Source organism: Lampris incognitus, chromosome 12 (assembly GCF_029633865.1).
Source record: "Lampris incognitus isolate fLamInc1 chromosome 12, fLamInc1.hap2, whole genome shotgun sequence".
Classification (NCBI taxonomy): domain Eukaryota; kingdom Metazoa; phylum Chordata; class Actinopteri; order Lampriformes; family Lampridae; genus Lampris; species Lampris incognitus.
Window position 1 is genome coordinate 5,772,538 of NC_079222.1, and position 24,280 is coordinate 5,796,817.

Genomic DNA, 24,280 nt, shown 5'->3' on the forward strand with positions numbered 1-24,280 from the left:
AACTGTCTAGAGCTGTCAAATCCCTTCAATCCGGGAGAAGCCCAGGGCCTGACGGTTACTCGACAGAGTTTTATAAAAAGCTTCTCCCCAACATAGCCCCTATTCTAATTGAAATGTATAATGAAGCATTTGTTAATGGTATTCTTCCACAGACTCTCACTCAAGCGACTATCTGTTTAATTCTTAAAAATAATAAAGACCCTCTTGAATGTGCATCATATCGTCCAATTAGCCTGTTAAATGTTGACTATAAGATTTTAGCCAAACTTCTGGCAACACGCCTGGAAACAGTTCTCCCATCGATTATCTCTCCTGATCAAACAGGATTTATTAGAAATAGACATTCATTCTTCAATCTTAGGCGACTATTTAATATCATGTACAATTCCTCTGACACCAACACCTCGGAGGCCATTATATCCCTGGACGCGGAGAAGGCGTTTGACAGGGTGGAGTGGAAGTACCTTTTCTATACACTAAATAAATTCGGCTTTGGTTCAAAATTCACTACTTGGGTAAGACTTCTGTATGCGTCCCCCCAAGCCTCTGTCAGGACTAATAACACTCAGTCAGGCTGTTTCCCTCTGCAACGGTCAACACGCCAGGGTTGCCCTCTAAGCCCTTTATTGTTTGCTCTCACCATAGAACCCCTTGCAATAGCACTTCGTTCCAACCCTCTTATCAAAGGTATAGTTAGATACGGACATGAACACAAGGTGTCTTTATATGCAGATGACTTATTGCTATACACATCTAATCTTTCTGTTTCTGTTCCTGCTGCCCTTGCTACTATTACATCCTTTGGTCATTTATCAGGGTATAAACTGAATCTCAGTAAAAGCGAATTGATGCCGCTTAATGTGACTGCGGAAAAATTCCCATTACATACCTTGCCATTCAAAGTTGCTCATAGTTGTTTCACTTATCTTGGTGTACAGGTCACGAGTCGATTTGAAAACCTTTTTCGGGCCAACTTTTCCTCGCTTTTAACCCGCACTAAGGATGATTTTGAACGCTGGTCAGTGATGCACCTCTCTTTAGTAGCAAGAATTAATTCTGTTAAAATGAACACACTCCCTAAATTTTTATATCTCTTTCAGTGCCTACCGATTTTTCTTCCCAACACATTTTTCAAAAAAATAGACGGCCTAATTCTACCTTTCATATGGGATAAGAAGACTCCTAGGATACGAAAACAGCTCTTGCAGAGACCCAAGTCAGACGGAGGTATGGCGCTACCAGATTTTAGATTTTATTATTGGGCGGCTAATCTTAGGGTCATTCAGTTCTGGTTGCGAGGTGGAGAGATGTCCCCGTCCCCAATTTGGTTAAAGATGGAAGCTGCTTCGTCTGTACCGGCATCATTGTCTTCCCTCGCTCACTCCTCCATTACAGGCCCTTATTCCTCTTTCACCAAGAATGTGTGTGTCAAAACAACATTGAGGATCTGGAATCAATTTAGACGCCATTTTGGGTTTCAGACAACCTCTCTTTCTGCTCCGATGGCCTCGAACCCTGCTTTTGCCCCATCTATGGTTGATAGTGCTTTCTCAATATGGTCTAGTCTTGGTATAAAAAGGTTTAAAGATCTCTACATTGACAATACATTTAGTACGTTTGAGCAACTAGCAGTTAAATTTGGTCTTCCCAGGCATCATTTTTTTTAGATTTTTACAGATCCGGAGTTACGTCCGCAATTTGGATCCTCATTTACCCACCCTTCCTGGTGAAACACAGTTTGACACCTTTCTTACCCCGCTTCCCACTCTGAAAGGTACCTTGTCAATAATTTATAGACAAATTTGTTCTTTAAGAATTGCCTCACTTAATGACATTAAATCCTCATGGGAGGAGGAACTGGGGGAGGGAATATCTGATGGGCTGTGGGAGAGGGCACTCGGAAGGGTACATACCTCTTCGGTCTGCGCCCGACATGGTCTCATTCAATGCAAAATCATTCATAGGGCTCATTGGACCAAAGCGAGACTAGCGAAAATTTACAAAGACATAAATCCTAACTGTGTGAGGTGTAACCAGTCTCCTGCTAACCATGTGCACATGTTTTGGTGTTGCTCATCTCTTGATGGTTTTTGGAAAGATATTTTTAGCACACTTTCAGAAGTATGTGACACACAGATCAAGCCAGACCCTTTTATTGCGCTATTTGGGGTGCCCTCGCCCACATTGCAACTGACCAATATTAATAAGGATTTTATTGCCTTTGTTACCCTGTTGGCGAGACGATTGGTTTTGCTTAGTTGGAAATCCTCTGCACCCCCTTCTCATGCTCTTTGGATTAAGTCTGTTTTAAATTGTATAAAGCTGGAAAAAATTAGGCACACCCTCAAAGGGTCCCTAAACAAATTCTGGGCAATGTGGACCCCCTTCTTTTCTTATGTTAAGCGACTTCATTTCCCTGTTATTCCAGAGTGATGTGTGTGTATATATATATGCATATTTTTTTCCTTTTTATTGATGTCCTTGTTGGATGGAGGTGGGGGCGTGGCAAGCTCCGGTGATGAAGGAGGTAGGGTGTATGTGTACATGATGTCTGTGAGGGACTGTGCTGGGTTGGCTGGCCTGCGGACAAGTGCATTGGAATATGTGTACTTGTATTTATTTAGTTATTTTTATTTATTTTTTATTTTTTTTATTATTTTAGTTAATTTGTTTTGATTTGATTTGATTTTTTTTTCTCCTTTGAGGGTGTGTTTTTATTCCTCATTGTATTCTGGTGTGTTAGTGTATTGTTGGATGTGTTTTGTGTTCATGCTGTACAACTTACGAGGACAATTATTTTGTAAATGTTGATTATGCGGAAAATTCAATAAACAAAGTTATAAAAAAAAAAACAGAATGATCCCATCCTCCCCTTAACTTCAATAAAACATAACAGAGAAAGTTAAAAGAAAACCGTAACTCGTCTTTAACCCTGTTTATGTTTACACTTCCAATAATCATCATTTTCCGTTCACATCATTTCAGACTTTTTCCTCCCCTCCCTCCCTCCCTCCCTCCCTCCCTCCCTCCCTCACCAGTTCCACACAATCTCCCCCCTCCTGTTGAGGGAGAGGAGATGGCTGTCTCTGATGAAGAGCCGGGTGAAGTTCGCATCGCCGTGCGTCAGTCTGTAATGTGTTTGTTTTTTGACCATGTTTTTGAAAATGTCCCAAACCGGGATGATTCTGCGTTCAAAGTGCGCAATGTTCCGACGTGATTTGACGGCCCACCGGACGTGACTTAAGAGGAATTTGCACAGCGCTGCGTTCTCCACCCTGCTCTTCTCCCACACTCCAAACACAAAGAATACATCCCACGAATCCCCGCTGTCCCAAATTAATCCCAGTTTGTTGACTAAGCACTTTTTCAGGGTTTCAAAGAAGCTCGCCAGCTCCGAGCAGTGGCGGTACATGTGCAATAGTGTTTCAGGCAGCAGGCCACAGACGTCGCACTCCCTGCCGACCCCCTTGTCAAACTGGTGCAGAATAACGTTCGTGAACACTTTGTTGTGTCGGATTTTGTAGTCGTTGTCTTCTGCCTCAATGCTGTTCCCTCTCACCCTCCATTGTCCCCAGATTTGTCCCACATTCAAATTGGGCATAACTTTGCCCCAGAACGGCAGAGAGGTCGGACGTTGCGACGCCTGTGCCAGAAACTTTCCATAGATCTGTTTGCTTGTCAACCTGTGTATACTCCTCCACTCTCCTCCTTGCTCCACCAACATGGCTGGGAGCTCCCCCTCTCTGTTCTGTACCACTCTCCGCTCTATGGTTGTCCGCCATTCTTTTGGGATGCTTTCCTTTAAATCGTTATAATAGCTTGTTGTCTCCGTAATTTTGGCCTCATAGTTTATCTCCTTTATACTGTCATATATGGCTTGGGGGGGGGGGGAGAAAACCCGGCATCAGTTCATACATGACGTCCTTCAACTGGACCAAACCTGCTGTTAACATGTCATTATTACATAGAAGCTTACCTGTCTTTTGAATTTTCTTATTTAGAAAGATTGGCATTTCTCTGATGACGTTTACCGAGTCACATGCATAGTCTATATGCTTTAGAAATTCCGCGTGAGCGGACAGGACTTCTCTATAGAAACCTGGAAGCCCCGCCATCATCGGTCTCTTTAGTTGCATCAGCAGCACAAAATCGCCTATGTGAAATACCTTGTTTATGAAGTAAGCCATCAGGCTTTTCCAGCCGTGGGCTGTGGAGTCACACAGATATTTTTGCACAGTTTTGATCCTGAACGCCCTTTTTTTGCTTTCTATATCTACTAATTGAAGTCCTCCCTCTCTGTACTTACTTATTAATGTTTTTCGTGCTATTTTACTTACTTTTGCCCTCCACAAAAAATTGGTTATAATTTCATTTATTCTGTTTAATACCCATAAGGGTAGTTCTATAACTGCTAATGTATAATTTAGTTTTGACAATATTAAGTTGTTTAGAACCACTACTCTACCTTTGAGTTTTAGGTCTCTCAGTTTCCAATAATTTAGACATTTTTCTATTTTACTAATAATTTCCGTCCATGACAGATCACGAGCTGCCACTACATCCTTACCGATGTAGGTACCTAGAATTTTTATATGCTTGCTTTGTATTTTAAAAGGTGTGGTCTCCTGCTGAGGCTCAGCCATGTTAATGAACATGATTTCTGACTTACCTACATTTATGCGGGAGCCAGAGGCTCGACCGTACATGTTTATTACTGCGATTGCTCTCTCTATGCTTGCCATGTCCTTTACTGTTAGGGTGGTGTCATCAGCAAATTGCTGGACGACACAGGATCCTCCCCCTGGTAACTCAATACCTCTAATACCCTTGTCTTGTTTTAATAGAATTCCTAGTGGCTCTGCTATTATTGTGTACAGGATTGAGGATAGTGGACAGCCTTGTCTGACCGACCTTTCCAGAGGAAACGCATCAGTGGTTGCACCGTTGCATTTGACCTTACCTGTAGCTTTGCTATATAATAATTTTACCCAAGTTAGAAATCTGTCTCCAAAACCTACCTTCTCCAGTACATTAAACATAAATTGATGCTCTACTCGGTCAAAGGCTTTATTGAAGTCAATGGCCAGAAGGACACCTGCTTGATCTGTCTCTTTTAAATACTCCACCACATCTCTTATGGTGCGTACTGTGTCAGTGACTTCTCTCCCTGGCACACTATAAGCCTGGGTGGCTTCTATTATTGTATGTAATATTTGTTTGACTCTGTTTGCGAATATTTTCATTAGTATTTTGTAGTCATTGTTCAACAGAGTAATGGGCCTATAATTTGTTAGGTCATCCTTCTCCCCTTTCTTAAAAATTAAAGTGATCAAGCCTAGAGTCATTGACTCCGGTACCTTCTGTTCTTTTTCCATTGTTTTATACAATTTCAGTAGTGTTGGTTTGAGCGTGTTGCAGAAAGCTTTATAGAAGTTTGCCGTCAACCCATCACTACCTGGGCTTTTATTTGACATCATTTGATTTATTGCACACTCTATATCTTCCTCAGTTATTTCCTGTTCACACGCTGATTTATCCTCATCATTTAATTTAGCAGTCATCTCTTCCAATATGTCATTTGTAGCTTGTATGTCTGAACTCTCAGTTTTAAACAAGTCACTATAAAAAGTTTGTACTGTTTCCAGAATGTCTACGAAATTGGTCACTACTTTACCTTCTTTATTTTTGATTTCTTGCAAATAACACTGATTTTGTTTCCTTTTTTCCAAGTTGAGGAAAAAAAGCTGTACTTTTCTCCCCTTCTACTGCATATTGAGCACGGCTCCTCACTATAGCACCTTCACATTTTATCCTTTCAATTTCATTTATTTCATTTTGAATATTCACAAGCCTTTCAACATTGACAACCGGTTGTGCATTTAATTTAGCAATTGTATTTCTTAACGATCTTTCTTTTTCTCTAGCTGTAAAGTTCAATCTTTTCGCAAACTGAATACTTTTTTGTTTAATTCTCACTTTTAATTGCTCCCACCCCTCTATGATATTTTCCCCAAACTCAGGCTGTGAACATTCAAATGAGATGAATTTAGAGATGCATTCAACATAATCCCTTCTGTTCAGCAGGCTAGCATTAAGGTGCCACACGCCTCCCCCCCTCCCCCTCCTTTTACCCCCCATTCCCACACGCAGGATGGCATGATCACTAATGAAATTTAAACAATAGCGCACAGTATCGAAAAGGTCGATCTGCGGTTTCTTGACTAAACAAAAATCAATCCGACTTTGCCGTACAGTGTCCATTTGTGGCTGTACTCTCGAGTACTCTCGTGTTATGGGATTTCTGGTTCTCCATAAATCACAGAAATTATTCTTGGCCATAAACAGATTCAGGGCCGCTCTGGAACAGTCGTGTTTATAGCTACCGTTATCGCTAATGTCAAGCCTGCTCATCTTGACATTGAAATCCCCAACTATGACGTCACAGTCTTTAGCTATGATATTCAATTCTCGAAAGAAAGAAGACCTGTCCCCCTCGTGGTTGGGCGCATAAATGTTCAGTAATTTGTAGACAGTGTCTTCAAAAACAAAGCCCACTTTAACCCACCTCCCCCCAATGTCTTTGTCTATTAGAGTGGCATCAGCCTCAATGTGGCTACTCACCATGATGCTTACTCCTCGTGCCCGCTGAGTCCCATGGCTTGAAAAGTAGGATCCAGGCCACCTTTTCTTGCACTGAGTTTCACAGTCAGTGTCCCAGTGGGTTTCTTGGAGACAGATTATTTCTGCATCACACATTTTTACGACTTTAGTGAACTTGTCCATGTCACGTAGTCCACGTACGTTGAATGATGCTATTTTGACCATGGTGAGTGGGAAAGACAGAGAAAAATAATCCCCAAACAAAAAACATGATGCACACCCTTTTCAGTCCATTATTATTTACCCCTCTTAGTCTTGCCCTTTCTGCTTGTTCCCTCTTCCCTCCCCTTACTAACTCCATCCCATTCCGAAGCCTTAGGGTTCGGCTGTCGTCTCTCACTCCCCTGCCCGTGTAGAGGCCCTCTCTGCCCCGGCTGCCCGCAAGGCAAGGACGCCAGGCTGGCCGAACTGCCCTCCCTCTGGTTGCTGCGGCTCCTGTCCCCTGATGTTGTTACAGCCTGACCCCTCAGCGACCCGTGCGCCAGAGTGGAGACGCTCGTCGGCATCCTCCCCACCCTCTCAGAGGCCGCAGTCAAACCGCCGCTTCCTCTTTTCTCCTCCTCCTCCTCCTCTTCCTCCTCGACCTCGCTCTCCTCCTCCATCTCATGGCGTGCAGCTGACTGGGGCCCCTCTGCTTCGCCATCAGTCGCAATGCCATCAGGATGATTTCCTGTCTCCGTCTCTTCTGCCCCGTCCTCCACTCCCTCGCCGGTGTCCCTCTCTGTCTCCTCTTTGGGATCTGCTCCAGGCATGGCTGCGCATTCTCGTGCGTAGTGTCCGATCTCCCCGCACTTGAAGCACTTGAACTCCGGGCACTCCCGTAGGATGTGTCCGGGCTGGAGGCACAGCCTGCAAACTTTAGATTGATTATCGTGCAGCACTCTGAAGTATTCAATCCCTTCCAGCGTCTCAAATTTGGTGCTGTAAGGTAAAGAGGAGACATTTTCATTGAAACGGACTTTGAGGAATCTCGTCCCGTCAAAAACGTCCGTCCCGGCCCACTTCCTCCGCTTGATAGGAGACACCGGCTCCACGCCCCACTGCTCCAGTTTAGTAACAATTTGATTGTCTGTGACATACAGGGGAAGGTTCAAAAAGGAGACGATCCTGGTGTCCCTCGTAACTTCCGATGCCACCACTCTGGAGTTTCTAATCTTGAAGCCGTCCAGCAGTCTTGTTTTCCCTTTCGGGTTACTCATCGTGAGCTCCCATCGTTTGTCGCTTTTCGACCTGCAGCCCAATACTCTCCCACACGTGTTGTCAACCGCACGCAGAAGCTCCATCATGGAGATTTTGTCTTCTCCCTCCACGTCCACATGAACCACCAGGTCTCTGTCCATCTCTCTCCCTTCCCCCTCCCTCCCCGCCGCTTCCGCTGCGACCGCCGTCTCTTTCACCAACCCCATTGCTGTGGCCCCTCCACCTCGTCTCTCTTTTCGTTTCTCCGCTCGACTCTCCACCACCACAAATTCTCCTCTCTCCCCCTTCTCCATCACGCTTTCTGCCTCAGTCGGATTCGCGTCCTGCTGGGGCTTCTTTGTTTCCGCCTCCATACCTCCATTTTGTTTGTCCGTCTGCCCGTCGTCGTAAGTCTTGTCCGGTCCGAGTGTCCTTGCCGTCTGTGCCATTTTCGTGCTTCTAAAGCCACAAAAGTTTCCCCCGTGCAGCAGAAAGCTGCTGGGGGGAAGTTAGAAACGTGATTTTCAGAGACTGCTCTCGTTTCCCCGTCGATTTAATGTCTTTTTCGTCCGCTCCGCCGCCACCACGCCAACCCGGAAGTTATCAGGCTGGTATGGCCGTAAGCTGTTGAGCCGGAGCCTTGCAGCTCTTTTATAGAAGAGTTGGCCCCCGACCTTCCTCTTTCTGTCGTCAGCTTGGTTCACCAGTTTCATCTTATGACAAACTCCATCACATCCTATGGCTTTTGCTGCCCAAGGAGTCACGTGTGAAATGTCAGAATATGACTTAAAGCTAACTAAGGAACAGCCATTGAGAAGACTTTTCACTGGTTTTTGACCCAAATGTTTGTCTGGTTTTACCTATACGTCAGATTTTTCAGTTGGAATTCAGTAAAAGAAAATCAACGTACTTTGCGATGATCGTAGGGCGTGTTAGGGTTTGTGGAGGACCCCACACGCACGACACCAGACAGAGATGGGGTTGGCCGAAAACTGGCGATCGACAGTCAAGATGTGGTTGGAAACAGCAATACTGTAGCGAATTCGGGAGACAACGCAACCACAGAAACTGCCGAGGCCGGGACGCGAACCCGTGTCGCCCGCACCGCAGGAGACATCGCTAACCGCTCGACTAAAGGGTCAGACCCGCGAGCCAGCGGCCAGCGTGTCTTCATGCACGTTACAATACTTTTCCTTTCTTTCTTTCCTTTTCCTCCCCCTTCTCTTCCTCCCTTTCTTCTCTTCTCCTCCCTTCTTCCCCATCTTTACCTGGACGAATGTCCCTCAGCACAACGGGCGCGTGGGAGGCCACCAAACTTAAGCCCAGCCCTGACGAGCTGATTGGCTGCCGGCGCAGAGCCGTAACATAAAAGGCTTACAGCACCTGGTATTCCCAGGCGGTCTCCCATCCAAGTACTAACCAGGCCCGAGCCTGCTTAGCTTCCGAGATCGGACGAGATCGGGCGTTATTTTTTTTTGTCTTTTATTATGAAAATATATTTTTGGGAACAAAAATACATTTTTGATTGCATGTATTGTCCATCAATTCCACATTGTTACATTTGTTTTACACTTTGTTTCGCTTACACAAGATAGTATCCGTCTCTCTTTATACATAAAATAAAGCCATGCTTTCCAAATCATCAACTTAAATCAGCGCTTTGGAACCAGAACAGAAAATGAAACAAATCAGCCCTTTTGAACAAACCTTAGACTGTGTTTTTAAAAGAAAGTGACATTAAAACACCACTTTGAGATTTTAAATGACACACATTCCACATTAAACAGAATGATCCCATCCTCCCCTTAACTTCAATAAAACATAACAGAGAAAGTTAAAAGAAAACCGTAACTCGTCTTTAACTCTGTTTATATTTACCCTTCCAATAATCATCATTTTCCGTTCACATCATTTCAGACTTTTTCCTCCCCTCCCTCCCTCCCTCACCAGTTCCACACAATCTCCCCCCTCCTGTTGAGGGAGAGGAGATGGCTGTCTCTGATGAAGAGCCGGGTGAAGTCCGCATCGCCGTGCGTCAGTCTGTAATGTGTTTGTTTTTTGACCATGTTTTTGAAAATGTTCCAAACCGGGATGATTCTGCGTTCAAAGTGCGCAATGTTCCGACGTGATTTGACGGCCCACCGGGCGTGACTTAAGAGGAATTTGCACAGCGCTGCGTTCTTCACCCTGCTCTTCTCCCACACTCCAAACACAAAGAATACATCCCACGAATCCCCGCTGTCCCAAATTAATCCCAGTTTGTTGACTAAGCACTTTTTCAGGGATTCAAAGAAGCTCGCCAGCTCTGAGCAGTGGCCGTACATGTGCAATAGTGTTTCAGATCGGGCGTTATCAGGCTGGTATGGCCGTAAGCTGTTGAGCCGGAGCCTTGCAGCTCCTTTATAGAAGAGTTGGCCGCCGACCTTCCTCTTTCTGTCGTCAGCTTGGTTCACCAGTTTCATCTTATGACAAACTCCATCACATCCTATGGCTTTTGCTGCCCAAGGAGTCACGTGTGAAATGTCAGAATATGACTTAAAGCTAACTAAGGTACAGCCATTGAGAAGACTTTTCACTGGTTTTTGACCCAAATGTTTGTCTGGTTTTACCTATACGTCAGATTTTTCAGTTGGAATTCAGTAAAAGAAAATCAACGTACTTTGCGATGATCGTAGGGCGTGTTAGCGTTTGTGGAGGACCCCACGCGCACGACACCAGACAGAGATGGGGTTGGCCGGAAACTGGCGATCGACAGTCAAGATGTGGTTGGAAACAGCAATACTGTAGCGAATTCGGGAGACAACGCAACCACAGAAACTGCCGAGGCCGGGACGCGAACCCGTATTGCCCGCACCGCAGGAGGCATCGCTATCCGCTCGACTAAAGGGTCAGACCCGCGAGCCAGCGGCCAGCGTGTCTTCATGCACGTTACAATACTTTTCCTTTCTTTCTTTCCTTTTCCTCCCCCTTCTCTTCCTCCCTTTCTTCTCTTCTCCTCCCTTCTTCCCCATCTTTACCTGGACGAATGTCCCTCAGCACAACGGGCTCGTGGGAGGCCACCAAACTTAAGCCCAGCTCTGACGAGCTGATTGGCTGCCGGCGCAGAGCCGTAACATAAAAGGCTTACAGCACCTGGTATTCCCAGGCGGTCTCCCATCCAAGTACTAACCAGGCCCGAGCCTGCTTAGCTTCCGAGATCGGACGAGATGTCAGGCTGGTATGGCCGTAAGCTGTTGAGCCGGAGCCTTGCAGCTCCTTTATAGAAGAGTTGGCCGCCGACATTCCTCTTTCTGTCGTCAGCTTGGTTCACCAGTTTCATCTTATGACAAACTCCATCACATCCTATGGCTTTTGCTGTCCAAGGAGTCACGTGTGAAATGTCAGAATATGACTACGGTTGCTCCATCCCACTTCTGACACCAATGTAGCGAATTCGGGGGGCAAGGCAACCACAGGAACTGCCGCGGCCGGGACGCGAACCCGTGTCGCCCGCACCGCAGGAGACATCGCTAACCGCTAGACTAAAGGGTCAGACCCGCCAGCCAGCGTGTCTTCTTATCCATGCACGTTACAATACTTTTCCTTTCTTTCTTTCTTTCCTTTTCCTCCCCCTTCTCTTGCTCCCTTTCTTCTCTTCTCCTCCCTTCTTCCCCTTTCTTCCCCATCTTTACCTGGACGAATGTCCCCCGGCACAACGGGCGCGTGGGAGGCCACCAAACTTAAGCCCAGCCCTGACGAGCTGATTGGCTGCCGGCGCGGGCTGGGAGAGCCGTAACAGGGCGGCATAAAAGGCTTACAGCACCTGGTATTCCCAGGCGGTCTCCCATCCAAGTACTAACCAGGCCCGAGCCTGCTTAGCTTCCGAGATCGGACGAGATCGGGCGTTGTCAGGCTGGTATGGCCGTAAGCCGTTGAGCCGGAGCCTTGCAGCTCCTTTATAGAAGAGTTGGCCGCCGACCTTCCTCTTTCTGTCGTCAGCTTGGTTCACCAGTTTCATCTTATGACAAACTCCATCACATCCTATGGCTTTTGCTGCCCAAGGAGTCACGTGTGAAATGTCAGAATATGACTTAAAGCTAACTAAGGAACAGCCATTGAGAAGACTTTTCACTGGTTTTTGACCCAAATGTTTGTCTGGTTTTACCTATACGTCAGATTTTTCAGTTGGAATTCAGTAAAAGAAAATCAACGTACTTTGCGATGATCGTAGGGCGTGTTAGGGTTTGTGGAAGACCCCAAGCGCACGACACCAGACAGAGATGGGGTTGGCCGGAAACTGGCGATCGACAGTCAAGATGTGGTTGGAAACAGTCATACTGTAGCGAATTCGGGAGAAAACGAAACCACAGAAACTGCCGAGGCCGGGACGCGAACCCGTGTCGCCCGCACCGCAGGAGGCATCGCTAACCGCTCGACTAAAGGGTGAGACCCGCGAGCCAGCGGCCAGCGTGTCTTCATGCACGTTACAATACTTTTCCTTTCTTTCTTTCCTTTTCCTCCCCCTTCTCTTGCTCCCTTTCTTCTCTTCTCCTCCCTTCTTCCCCATCTTTACCTGGACGAATGTCCCCCAGCACAACGGGCGCGTGGGAGGCCACCAAACTTAAGCCCAGCCCTGACGAGCTGATTGGCTGCCGGCGCGGGCTGGGAGAGCCGTAACAGGGCGGCATAAAAGGCTTACAGCACCTGGTATTCCCAGGCGGTCTCCCATCCAAGTACTAACCAGGCCCGAGCCTGCTTAGCTTCCGAGATCGGACGAGATCGGGCGTTATTTTTTTTTTTTTTTTTTTGTCTTTTATTATGAAAATATATTTTTGGGAACAAAAATACATTTTTGATTGCATGTATTGTCCATCAATTCCACATTGTTACATTTGTTTTACACTTTGTTTCGCTTACACAAGATAGTATCCGTCTCTCTTTATACATAAAATAAAGCCATGCTTTCCAAATCATCAACTTAAATCAGCGCTTTGGAATCAGAACAGAAAATGAAACAAATCAGCCCTTTTGAACAAACCTTAGACTGTGTTTTTAAAAGAAAGTGACATTAAAACACCACTTTGAGATTTTAAATGACACACATTCCACATTAAACAGAATGATCCCATCCTCCCCTTAACTTCAATAAAACATAACAGAGAAAGTTAAAAGAAAACCGTAACGCGTCTTTAACTCTGTTTATATTTACACTTCCAATAATCATTATTTTCCGTTCACATCATTTCAGACTTTTTCCTCCCCTCCCTCCCTCCCTCCCTCCCTCCCTCCCTCCCTCCCTCCCTCACCAGTTCCACACAATCTCCCCCCTCCTGTTGAGGGAGAGGAGATGGCTGTCTCTGATGAAGAGCCGGGTGAAGTCCGCATCGCCGTGCGTCAGTCTGTAATGTGTTTGTTTTTTGACCATGTTTTTGAAAATGTTCCAAACCGGGATGATTCTGCGTTCAAAGTGCGCAATGTTCCGACGTGATTTGACGGCCCACCGGGCGCGACTTAAGAGGAATTTGCACAGCGCTGCGTTCTTCACCCTGCTCTTCTCCCACACTCCAAACACAAAGAATACATCCCACGAATCCCCGCTGTCCCAAATTAATCCCAGTTTGTTGACTAAGCACTTTTTCAGGGATTCAAAGAAGCTCGCCAGCTCCGAGCAGTGGCCGTACATGTGCAATAGTGTTTCAGGCAGCAGGCCACAGACGTCGCACTCCCTGCCGACCCCCTTGTCAAACTGGTGCAGAATAACGTTCGTGAACACTTTGTTGTGTCGGATTTTGTAGTCGTTGTCTTCTGCCTCAATGCTGTTCCCTCTCACCCTCCATTGTCCCCAGATTTGTCCCACATTCAAATTGGGCATAACTTTGCCCCAGAACGGCAGAGAGGTCGGACGTTGCGACGCCTGTGCCAGAAACTTTCCATAGATCTGTTTGCTTGTCAACCTGTGTATACTCCTCCACTCTCCTCCTTGCTCCACCAACATGGCTGGGAGCTCCCCCTCTCTGTTCTGTACCACTCTCCGCTCTATGGTTGTCCGCCATTCTTTTGGGATGCTTTCCTTTAAGTCGTTATAATAGCTTGTTGTCTCCGTAATTTTGGCCTCATAGTTTATCTCCTTTATACTGTCATATATGGCTTGGGGGGGGAGAAAACCCGGCATCAGTTCATACATGACGTCCTTCAACTGGACCAAACCTGCTGTTAACATGTCATTATTACATAGAAGCTTACCTGTCTTTTGAATTTTCTTATTTAGAAAGATTGGCATTTCTCTGATGACGTTTACCGAGTCACATGCATAGTCTATATGCTTTAGAAATTCCGCGTGAGCGGACAGGACTTCTCTATAGAAACCTGGAAGCCCCGCCATCATCGGTCGCTTTAGTTGCATCAGCAGCACAAAATCGCCTATGTGAAATACCTTGTTTATGAAGTAAGCCATCAGGCTTTTCCAGCCGTGGGCTGTGGAGTCACACAGATATTTTTGCACAGTTTTGATCCTGAACGCCCTTTTTTTGCTTTCTATATCTACTAATTGAAGTCCTCCCTCTCTGTACTTACTTATCAATGTTTTTCGTGCTATTTTACTTACTTTTGCCCTCCACAAAAAATTGGTTATAATTTCATTTATTCTGTTTAATACCCATAAGGGTAGTTCTATAACTGCTAATGTATAGTTTAGTTTTGACAATATTAAGTTGTTTAGAACCACTACTCTACCTTTGAGTTTTAGGTCTCTCAGTTTCCAATAATTTAGACATTTTTCTATTTTACTAATAATTTCCGTCCATGACAGATCACGAGCTGCCACTACATCTTTACCGATGTAGGTACCTAGAATTTTTATATGCTTGCTTTGTATTTTAAAAGGTGTGGTCTCCTGCTGAGGCTCAGCCATGTTAATGAACATGATTTCTGACTTACCTACATTTATGCGGGAGCCAGAGGCTCGACCGTACATGTTTATTACTGCCATTGCTCTCTCTATGCTTGCCATGTCCTTTACTGTTAGGGTGGTGTCATCAGCAAATTGCTGGACGACACAGGATCCTCCCCCTGGTAACTCAATACCTCTAATACCCTTGTCTTGTTTTAATAGAATTCCTAGTGGCTCTGCTATTATTGTGTACAGGATTGAGGATAGTGGACAGCCTTGTCTGACCGACCTTTCCAGAGGAAACGCATCAGTGGTTGCACCGTTGCATTTGACCTTACCTGTAGCTTTGCTATATAACAATTTTACCCAAGTTAGAAATCTGTCTCCAAAACCTACCTTCTCCAGTACATTAAACATAAATTGATGCTCTACTCGGTCAAAGGCTTTATTGAAGTCAATGGCCAGAAGGACACCTGCTTGATCTGTCTCTTTTAAATACTCCACCACATCTCTTATGGTGCGTACTGTGTCAGTGACTTCTCTCCCTGGCACACTATAAGCCTGGGTGGCTTCTATTATTGTATGTAATATTTGTTTGACTCTGTTTGCCAATATTTTCATTAGTATTTTGTAGTCATTGTTCAACAGAGTAATGGGCCTATAATTTGTTAGTTCATCCTTGTCCCCTTTCTTAAAAATTAAAGTGATCAAGCCTAGAGTCATTGACTCCGGTACCTTCTGTTCTTTTTCCATTGTTTTATACAATTTCAGTAGTGTTGGTTTGAGCGTGTTGCAGAAAGCTTTATAGAAGTTTGCCGTCAACCCATCACTACCTGGGCTTTTATTTGACATCATTTGATTTATTGCACACTCTATATCTTCCTCAGTTATTTCCTGTTCACACGCTGATTTATCTTCATCATTTAATTTAGCAGTCATCTCTTCCAATATGTCATTTGTAGCTTGTATGTCTGAACTCTCAGTTTTAAACAAGTCACTATAAAAAGTTTGTACTGTTTCCAGAATGTCTACGAAATTGGTCACTACTTTACCTTCTTTATTTTTGATTTCTTGCAAATAACACTGATTTTGTTTCCTTTTTTCCAAGTTGAGGAAAAAAGCTGTACTTTTCTCCCCTTCTACTGCATATTGAGCACGGCTCCTCACTATAGCACCTTCACATTTTATCCTTTCAATTTCATTTATTTCATTTTGAATATTCACAAGCCTTTCAACATTGACAACCGGTTGTGCATTTAATTTAGCAATTGTATTTCTTAATGATCTTTCTTTTTCTCTAGTTTTAAAGTTCAATCTTTTCGCAAACTGAATACTTTTTTGTTTAATTCTCACTTTTAATTTCTCCCACCCCTCTATGATATTTTCCCCAAACTCAGGCTGTGAACATTCAAATGAGATCAATTTAGAGATGCATTCAACATAATCCCTTCTGTTCAGCAGGCTAGCATTAAGGTGCCACACGCCTCCCCCCCTCCCCCTCCTTTTACCCCCCATTCCCACACGCAGGATGGCATGATCACTAATGAAATTTAAACGATAGCGCACAGTATCGAAAAGGTCGATCTGCGGTTTCTTGACTAAACAAAAATCAATCCGACTTTGCCGTACAGTGTCCATTTGTGGCTGTACTCTCGAGTACTCTCGTGTTATGGGATTTCTGGTTCTCCATAAATCACAGAAATTATTCTTGGCCATAAACAGATTCAGGGCCGCTCTGGAACAGTCGTGTTTATAGCTACCGTTATCGCTAATGTCAAGCCTGCTCATCTTGACATTGAAATCCCCAACTATGATGTCACAGTCTTTAGCTATGATATTCAATTCTCGAAAGAAAGAAGACCTGTCCCCCTCGTGGTTGGGCGCATAAATGTTCAGTAATTTGTAGACAGTGTCTTCAAAAACAAAGCCCACTTTAACCCACCTCCCCCCAATGTCTTTGTCTATTAGAGTGGCATCAGCCTCAATGTGGCTACTCACCATGATGCTTACTCCTCGTGCCCGCTGAGTCCCATGGCTTGAAAAGTAGGATCCAGGCCACCTTTTCTTGCACTGAGTTTCACAGTCAGTGTCCCAGTGGGTTTCTTGGAGACAGATTATTTCTGCATCACACATTTTTACGACTTTAGTGAACTTGTCCATGTCACGTAGTCCACGTACGTTGAATGATGCTATTTTGACCATGGTGAGTGGGAAAGACAGAGAAAAATAATCCCCAAACAAAAAACATGATGCACACCCTTTTCAGTCCATTATTATTTACCCCTCTTAGTCTTGCCCTTTCTGCTTGTTCCCTCTTCCCTCCCCTTACTAACTCCATCCCATTCCGAAGCCTTAGGGTTCGGCTGTCGTCTCTCACTCCCCTGCCCGTGTAGAGGCCCTCTCTGCCCCGGCTGCCCGCAAGGCAAGGACGCAAGGCTGGCCGAACTGCCCTCCCTCTGGTTGCTGCGGCTCCTGTCCCCTGATGTTGTTACAGCCTGACCCCTCAGCGACCCGTGCGCCAGAGTGGAGACGCTCGTCGGCATCCTCCCCACCCTCTCAGAGGCCGCAGTCAAACCGCCGCTTCCTCTTTTCTCCTCCTCCTCCTCGACCTCGCTCTCCTCCTCCATCTCATGGCGTGCAGCTGACTGGGGCCCCTCTGCTTCGCCATCAGTCGCAATGCCATCAGGATGATTTCCTGTCTCCGTCTCTTCTGCCCCGTCCTCCACTCCCTCGCCGGTGTCCCTCTCTGTCTCCTCTTTGGGATCTGCTCCAGGCATGGCTGCGCATTCTCGTGCGTAGTGTCCGATCTCCCCGCACTTGAAGCACTTGAACTCCGGGCACTCCCGTAGGATGTGTCCGGGCTGGAGGCACAGCCTGCAAACTTTAGATTGATTATCGTGCAGCACTCTGAAGTATTCAATCCCTTCCAGCGTCTCAAATTTGGTGCTGTAAGGTAAAGAGGAGACGTTTTCATTGAAACGGACTTTGAGGAATCTCGTCCCGTCAAAAACGTCCGTCCCGGCCCACTTCCTCCGCTTGATAGGAGACACCGGCTCCACGCCCCACTGCTCCAGTTTAGTAACAATTTGATTGTCTGTGACATACAGGGGAAGGTTCAAAAAGGGGACGATCCTGGTGTCCCTCGTAACTTCCGATGCCGCCACTCTGGAGTTTCCAATCTTGAAGCCGTCCGGCAGTCTTGTTTTCCCTTTCGGGTTACTCATCGTGAGCTCCCATCGTTTGTCGCTTTTCGACCTGCAGCCCAATACTCTCCCACACGTGTTGTCAACCGCACGCAGAAGCTCCATCATGGAGATTTTGTCTTCTCCCTCCACGTCCACATGAACCACCAGGTCTCTGTCCATCTCTCTCCCTTCCCCCTCCCTCCCCGCCGCTTCCGCTGCGACCGCCGTCTCTTTCACCAACGCCATTGCTGTGGCCCCTCCACCTCGTCTCTCTTTCCGTTTCTCCGCTCGACTCTCCACCACCACAAATTCTCCTCTCTCCCCCTTCTCCATCACGCTTTCTGCCTCAGTCGGATTCGCGTCCTGCTGGGGCTTCTTTGTTTCCGCCGCCAGACCTCCATTTTGTTTGTCCGTCTGCCCGTCGTCGTAAGTCTTGTCCGGTCCGAGTGTCCTTGCCGTTTGTGCCATTTTCGCGCTTCTAAAGCCACAAAAGTTTCCCCCGTGCAGCAGAAAGCTGCTGGGGGGGAAGTTAGAAACGTGATTTTCAGAGACTGCTCTCGTTTCCCCGTCGATTAAATGTCTTTTTCGTCCGCTCCGCCGCCACCACGCCAACCCGGAAGTTATCAGGCTGGTATGGCCGTAAGCCGTCGAGCTGGAGCCTTGCAGCTCTTTTATAGAAGAGTTGGCCGCCGGCGATATTATGAACCCTACATAGCCCTCGCCAAAATCCCGTACCCTGTCCCAAATCTCGCGAACGGACGCCGGATTTCCGCTGCGTTGCTAAGGAAACAATCAACTATCAACTCGGTGCGAAGCAAAGCTAACGTTAGCTCCCTTCAATTTTGTAATTTTGTATTTTTCGCAATTTTGGACAGCTGGCTGCTTTTGTAATTTTGGACTGCTGGCTGTCAACAACAGAACGGAGGTAAGTAACGTTAGTTGTCTGAAAATGAACATATATCTAATAAATAGACTTTCTCACATTTAAGAAAGCTGATCAGTAAGTTGTTAAGTTGTTAAGTAAGTTGTATAAAACTGTTTGCCCTGAAAACGAAATTAAGCAGGAAGTCTAGATTATTTTTGGTTTTGATTAAAAATAATCAAAATATTAAGTTACATAACTTATGAATCGTCTAAAAAGTGAACCATGGGGTTGAAATTATGATTGTGAGGGAAAGAATAGCCTTAAGTTGACTAACCTAACAATTTTAGGTTACAAGGTCTGCCTCTGCTCCTTGGATACGTTATTGGTATTATATTAATGTTGATTGTGGATAACTTAGACAGGTTAAATTGTGGGTGTACAGCGTTTCCTTGATGAGCGCTAACCCCATAACAACATATTTTCGCGTTGCTACGGTGGCGCACACGTGACAAAGCCAGAAACGGGATTTTGGCGAGGCCTATGTAGGGTTCATAATATCGCTGGCCGCCGACCTTCCTCTTTCTGTCGTCAGCTTGGTTCACCAGTTTCATCTTATGACAAACTCCATCACATCCTGTCGCTTTTGCTGTCCAAGGAGTCACGTGTGAAATGTCAGAATATAACTTAAAGCTAACTAAGGTACAGCCATTGAGAAGACTTTTCACTGGTTTTGTAATGAATGAAAGGTCACGTGTTTAACTTGACCTACTCACGGGTGTACGTGCAGTGCGTGTGACGTATACAGGAAGTTAGAAGCGCATGTTATGAAGGTTGTATGTCGGATGAACGCTAGTAAAAGCTACACAGTTAAGAACCTACGAAGTCGGCTCGTTCTTGAATTATTCTTATGTCAGTAAGACAAGGCGTCTACGGACATTACATGGTGTCAGAATAGTCTGTGTATCTGAACACGAGCGGTCATGCCGAAGTTTAATCCGCCGAGTGAATTCAAGTTTGACTGCCCCGTTGAATGGCCGGAGTGGAGACAACGGTTTTCGCGCTTCAGGCTCGCGACAAAGCTGGATAAAGACGACGGGGAGATTCAAGTGAGTTCGCTGATTTATGCAATGGGCAGCGAGGCTGAAAAGATATTCAGCTCGTTTGACTTCGCGGCGGAGGGTGATAAAGTGGACTATGATATCGTACTGAAAAGGTTCGACGACTACTTTATTCCCCGCCGTAACATCATACATGAGAGGGCGTGCTTCTATCAACGTAGCCAGCAGCCAGGAGAGACAGCGGAGATGTACATCCGGACATTGTATGAGCTGTCTGAACACTGTGAGTTTGGGGACAAGAGGGATGAACATATCAGAGATCGTCTGGTAGTGGGCATACAAGACAAAGTGCTCTCCCGTCAGTTCCAGCTCACAGCGGACCTTACTCTGGTGAAAGTCATTGAACAAGTGCGCCAGGCGGAGGCAATAACAAAGCAGCTAAGCCTCCAAGCTAACCAACCAGAGGCCCAGCTGGCTAACGTCAATGTTGTCCGACGGCGGGACGGACGCCAAAACAAAAAGGGCGGACAGCGTCATGGTGGCAGCAAACCTGCAACCAACAAAGTAGATGAATGCGGGAGGTGCGGCAAGACGCAGCACACCAATGAGCGGAAGTGTCCTGCAACGAACAGTAAGTGCAACAAGTGTCATAAAAAGGGACATTGGGAGCGTGTATGTCACTCTAAAGCGGTGAGAGAAGTCACTGAAGAGGTTAAACAGCTGTACTTTCTGGGAAAAGTTGGCAAAGAGAGCAGTCAGGAAGATTGGACTGTTAGTTTAACAATAAGTGATGTACCAATAACCTTTAAAATTGACACGGGGGCTGACGCTACTGTTATCAACCAAGGGACATTTAAAAAGCTGAAGCCAAACATAAAACTGGGACCTCCTGACACATGCTTCATAAGCCCAGGTGGAAACATCAGCTGCATAGGACAGTTTCAAGCCACAACCAACTACAAGGAGAAACAATACTCCTTTCCAGTGTATGTGATCAAGGGGAGAGGCAGCTGTCTGCTGAGTCGTCCAGAGGCAGTGGAGGTGGGTCTAGTGAAGCGGATGAATGAGGTCAGTGGAGTTTTCGGTTCAAGTGGACTGCTGAAAACAGACCCAGTGAAAATAGCTCTGGTGGAGGGTGCCCAGCCATACGCGGTGCATACAGCCAGACGGATACCGCTGCCACTTGTACCACTGGTTAAGAAAGAACTGCAGCGCATGGAAAATGAGGGCATTATTGAAAAAGTGACTCAGCCCACAGAATGGTGCGCCGCTATGGTGCCGGTGCTGAAACCGAACAAGAAAGAGGTTCGCTGCTGCGCTGACCTCAGGAGGCTGAATCGAGCGGTGAAACGTGAGAAATACGTGCTGCCCACTATGGAGGAAATAATGCCAAGGCTCGCAGGGTCAAAGTTCTTCACAACGTTGGATGCAGCAAGTGGGTTTTACCAGATCCCCTTGCATGAAGACAGCAGGGGGCTCACCACTTTCATCACCCCATTTGGGAGGTATGCTTTCTGCCGCCTTCCATTTGGTATAACGAGTGCTCCAGAGATTTTCCAGAGAAAGATGGCGGAAACTCTGACCGGGCTAGAGGGCACAGAGGTGTACATGGATGACATCCTTATACATGGAGAGACTGAGGAAATCCATGACCGGCGCCTAGCAGAGGCGCTGGGGGTCATTGAAACAGCAGGTCTCAAACTGAACCAAGCGAAATGCAAGTTCAAACAGAAACAAGTCCGCTTCCTTGGTCACATCATCGACGAGGCAGGCATCAGACCTGACCCGGACAAAGTGGCCGGAATAGAGAACTTTCCTCAGCCCCAGAACGTGACGGAACTCAAGAGGTTCCTCGGGATGGTGAACTATTTGGCAAAATACGTCCCAGAGCTGTCCACTGTAGGTCAGCCGCTTTATGGACTGCTTAAAGCAACGACAGAGTGGCTGTGGGGACCTGCACAGAACACAGCATTCCTAGACCTTAAAGCAGCACTCGCCACCGCCCCGGTACTCACCTTTTATGACGTCACTAAGGCTACGGTGGTGTCAGCAGATGCCAGCAGCTATGGGCTGGGAGGCGTTCTGCTCCAGCAGCACGGGGAACACTGGAAGCCCGTGGCCTACTGCTCCCGACGGCTGAGTGACGCAGAGACAAGGTACGCACAGATCGAGAAAGAGTGCTTAGCCAGCGTCTGGGCATGTGAAAGGTTCGAGAAGTACTTGTTTGGGCTTGACAATTTCAGACTTGTCACCGATCATAAACCACTAGTGCCTCTCATGAACAGCAAAGACTTGGATAATGTGCCCATTAGGTGCCAGAGACTGTTAATGAGGCTGATGCGTTTCAATGCAGTGGCTGAATACGCACCAGGCAAAACTTTAGCTGTGGCTGATGCACTCTCCAGAGGCCCAGAGCAGCGCTACGGAGATGGTGCTTCTCATGATGATGTTGCAGCGCACATTGATGCCATCGTGTGCCAGGTGCCTGCCACACCTCAAAGGATGCAGGAGATAAAACAGAGCACGGATGAGGATCTGCAGCTCCAGACAGTGTTGGGCTTCATCAGACACGGCTGGCCTGAGTATGTCGATAAAGTGCCGGAGACAGTCAGAGACTTTTATCAGGTGAGAGGGGAGTTATCTGAGGTAGATGGTTTAGTCATCAGAGGCAGTCGTATCGTCATTCCCACAGAGATGAGGGAGGTGATCTTAGACAGAATACACGACGGGCACCAGGGGATAGTTAAGTGCAGAGAGAGAGCTAGCCAGTCAGTGTGGTGGCCCAAAATGACAGAGCACATTACAACAAAGATACAGCAATGTCAATTCTGCAGAGAACACAAGAACACACAGAGAAAAGAGCCTTTAATGTCAAGTGAGCTCCCATCCAGACCATGGCAGAAAGTTGGCATAGACCTGTGTGAGTACAAAAAGCAAAACTACTTGATAGTGTCTGACTATTATTCCAGGTTTTTGGAGATTCTAAATCTACCAACAACTACTAGCAGTCAGGTTGTAGCTAGGCTGAAGGCTACATTTGCACGTTTTGGTATCCCTGAAGTTGTAGTTAGTGATAATGGGCCACAGCTAGTTTCAGAAGAGATGAGGAGGTTCAGTGAGGATTATGATTTCATCCATGTGACTTCAAGCCCACACTACCCCCAGAGTAATGGACAGGCAGAGAGGGCTGTTCAGATAGCCAAAAGCATATTAAGGCAGGAAGACCCTCTCCTCGCCCTGTTGACATTAAGAGCTACACCCTCTTCTTCCACTGGAGCCAGTCCAGCGGAATTGCTCATGGGTAGGAGACTCAGAACCACCTTACCCACATTGCAGCATAACATGAAACCGGCCTGGCCTAAAGAGGAACTGATCAAAACCGCTGACGCCGCAGCCAAATCGAGGCAGGCTTTCTACTACAACCGCAGGAACGGCGTGCGGACACTGCGCCCACTGAACTCGGGTGACGCAGTACTCACCAAACTTGATGGACAGAAAACATGGACAATGCCAGCAGTTGTTCACAGTCAGAGCTCCACTCCCAGATCCTACATAGTGGAGACAGCTCAAGGTGAACATTACAGAAGGAACAGGCGCCACCTGTTGGCCACACCCAAAACACTCACCTTTGTCAGCAGGGATCCTGACCATGTCACTCCAGGGGAGAGTGGAAACACGGATGAGTCCCGAGCAGCAGAAATGCCAACTTCCACACCATATGTTACTCGCTCTGGCAGGGTGAGCAAGCCTGCAATCCGGCTGGATTTGTGAGGCGTATGGACTTGTGTACTGTGGGGGATTTTTTATTTTTTTTGTGAAAAGGGGGGTGATATACAGGTTAGAAAATCATCTTAGAGGGGGAGATGTAACGAATGAAAGGTCACGTGTTTAACTTGACCTACTCACGGGTGTACGTGCAGTGCGTGTGACGTATACAGGAAGTTAGAAGCGCATGTTATGAAGGTTGTATGTCGGATGAACGCTAGTAAAAGCTACACAGTTAAGAACCTACGAAGTCAGCTCGTTCTTGAATTATTCTTATGTCAGTAAGACAAGGCGTCTACGGACATTACAGGTTTTTGACCCAAATGTTTGTCTGGTTTTACCTATACGTCAGATTTTTCAGTTGGAATTCAGTAAAAGAAAATCAACGTACTTTGCGATGATCGTAGGGCGTGTTAGGGTTTGTGGAAGACCCCAAGCACACGACACCAGACAGAGATGGGGTTGGCCGGAAACTGGCGATCGACAGTCAAGATGTGGTTGGAAACAGTCCTACTGTAGCGAATTCGGGGGACAACGAAACCACAGAAACTGCCGCGGCCGGGAAGCGAACCCGTGTCGCCCGCACCGCAGGAGGCATCGCTAACCGCTCGACTAAAGGGTCAGACCCGCGAGACAGCGGCCAGCGTGTCTTCTTATCCATGCACGTTACAATACTTTTCCTTTCTTTCTTTCCTTTTCC

At 46.5% G+C, this 24,280-nt stretch overlaps 1 non-coding gene and 1 pseudogene across 1 annotated transcript; both read right to left on the reverse strand.

Moving 5' to 3' along the window:
* Nucleotides 1–10,959: 10,959 nt before the first annotated feature.
* LOC130122264 (5S ribosomal RNA) lies at nucleotides 10,960–11,070 on the reverse strand (annotated as a pseudogene).
* Nucleotides 11,071–11,629: 559 nt separating this feature from the next.
* Nucleotides 11,630–11,748, reverse strand: LOC130122319 (5S ribosomal RNA). Its single transcript, XR_008811229.1, has one exon. It is a non-coding gene; the product is annotated as a 5S ribosomal RNA (ribosomal RNA).
* Nucleotides 11,749–24,280: the final 12,532 nt, after the last annotated feature.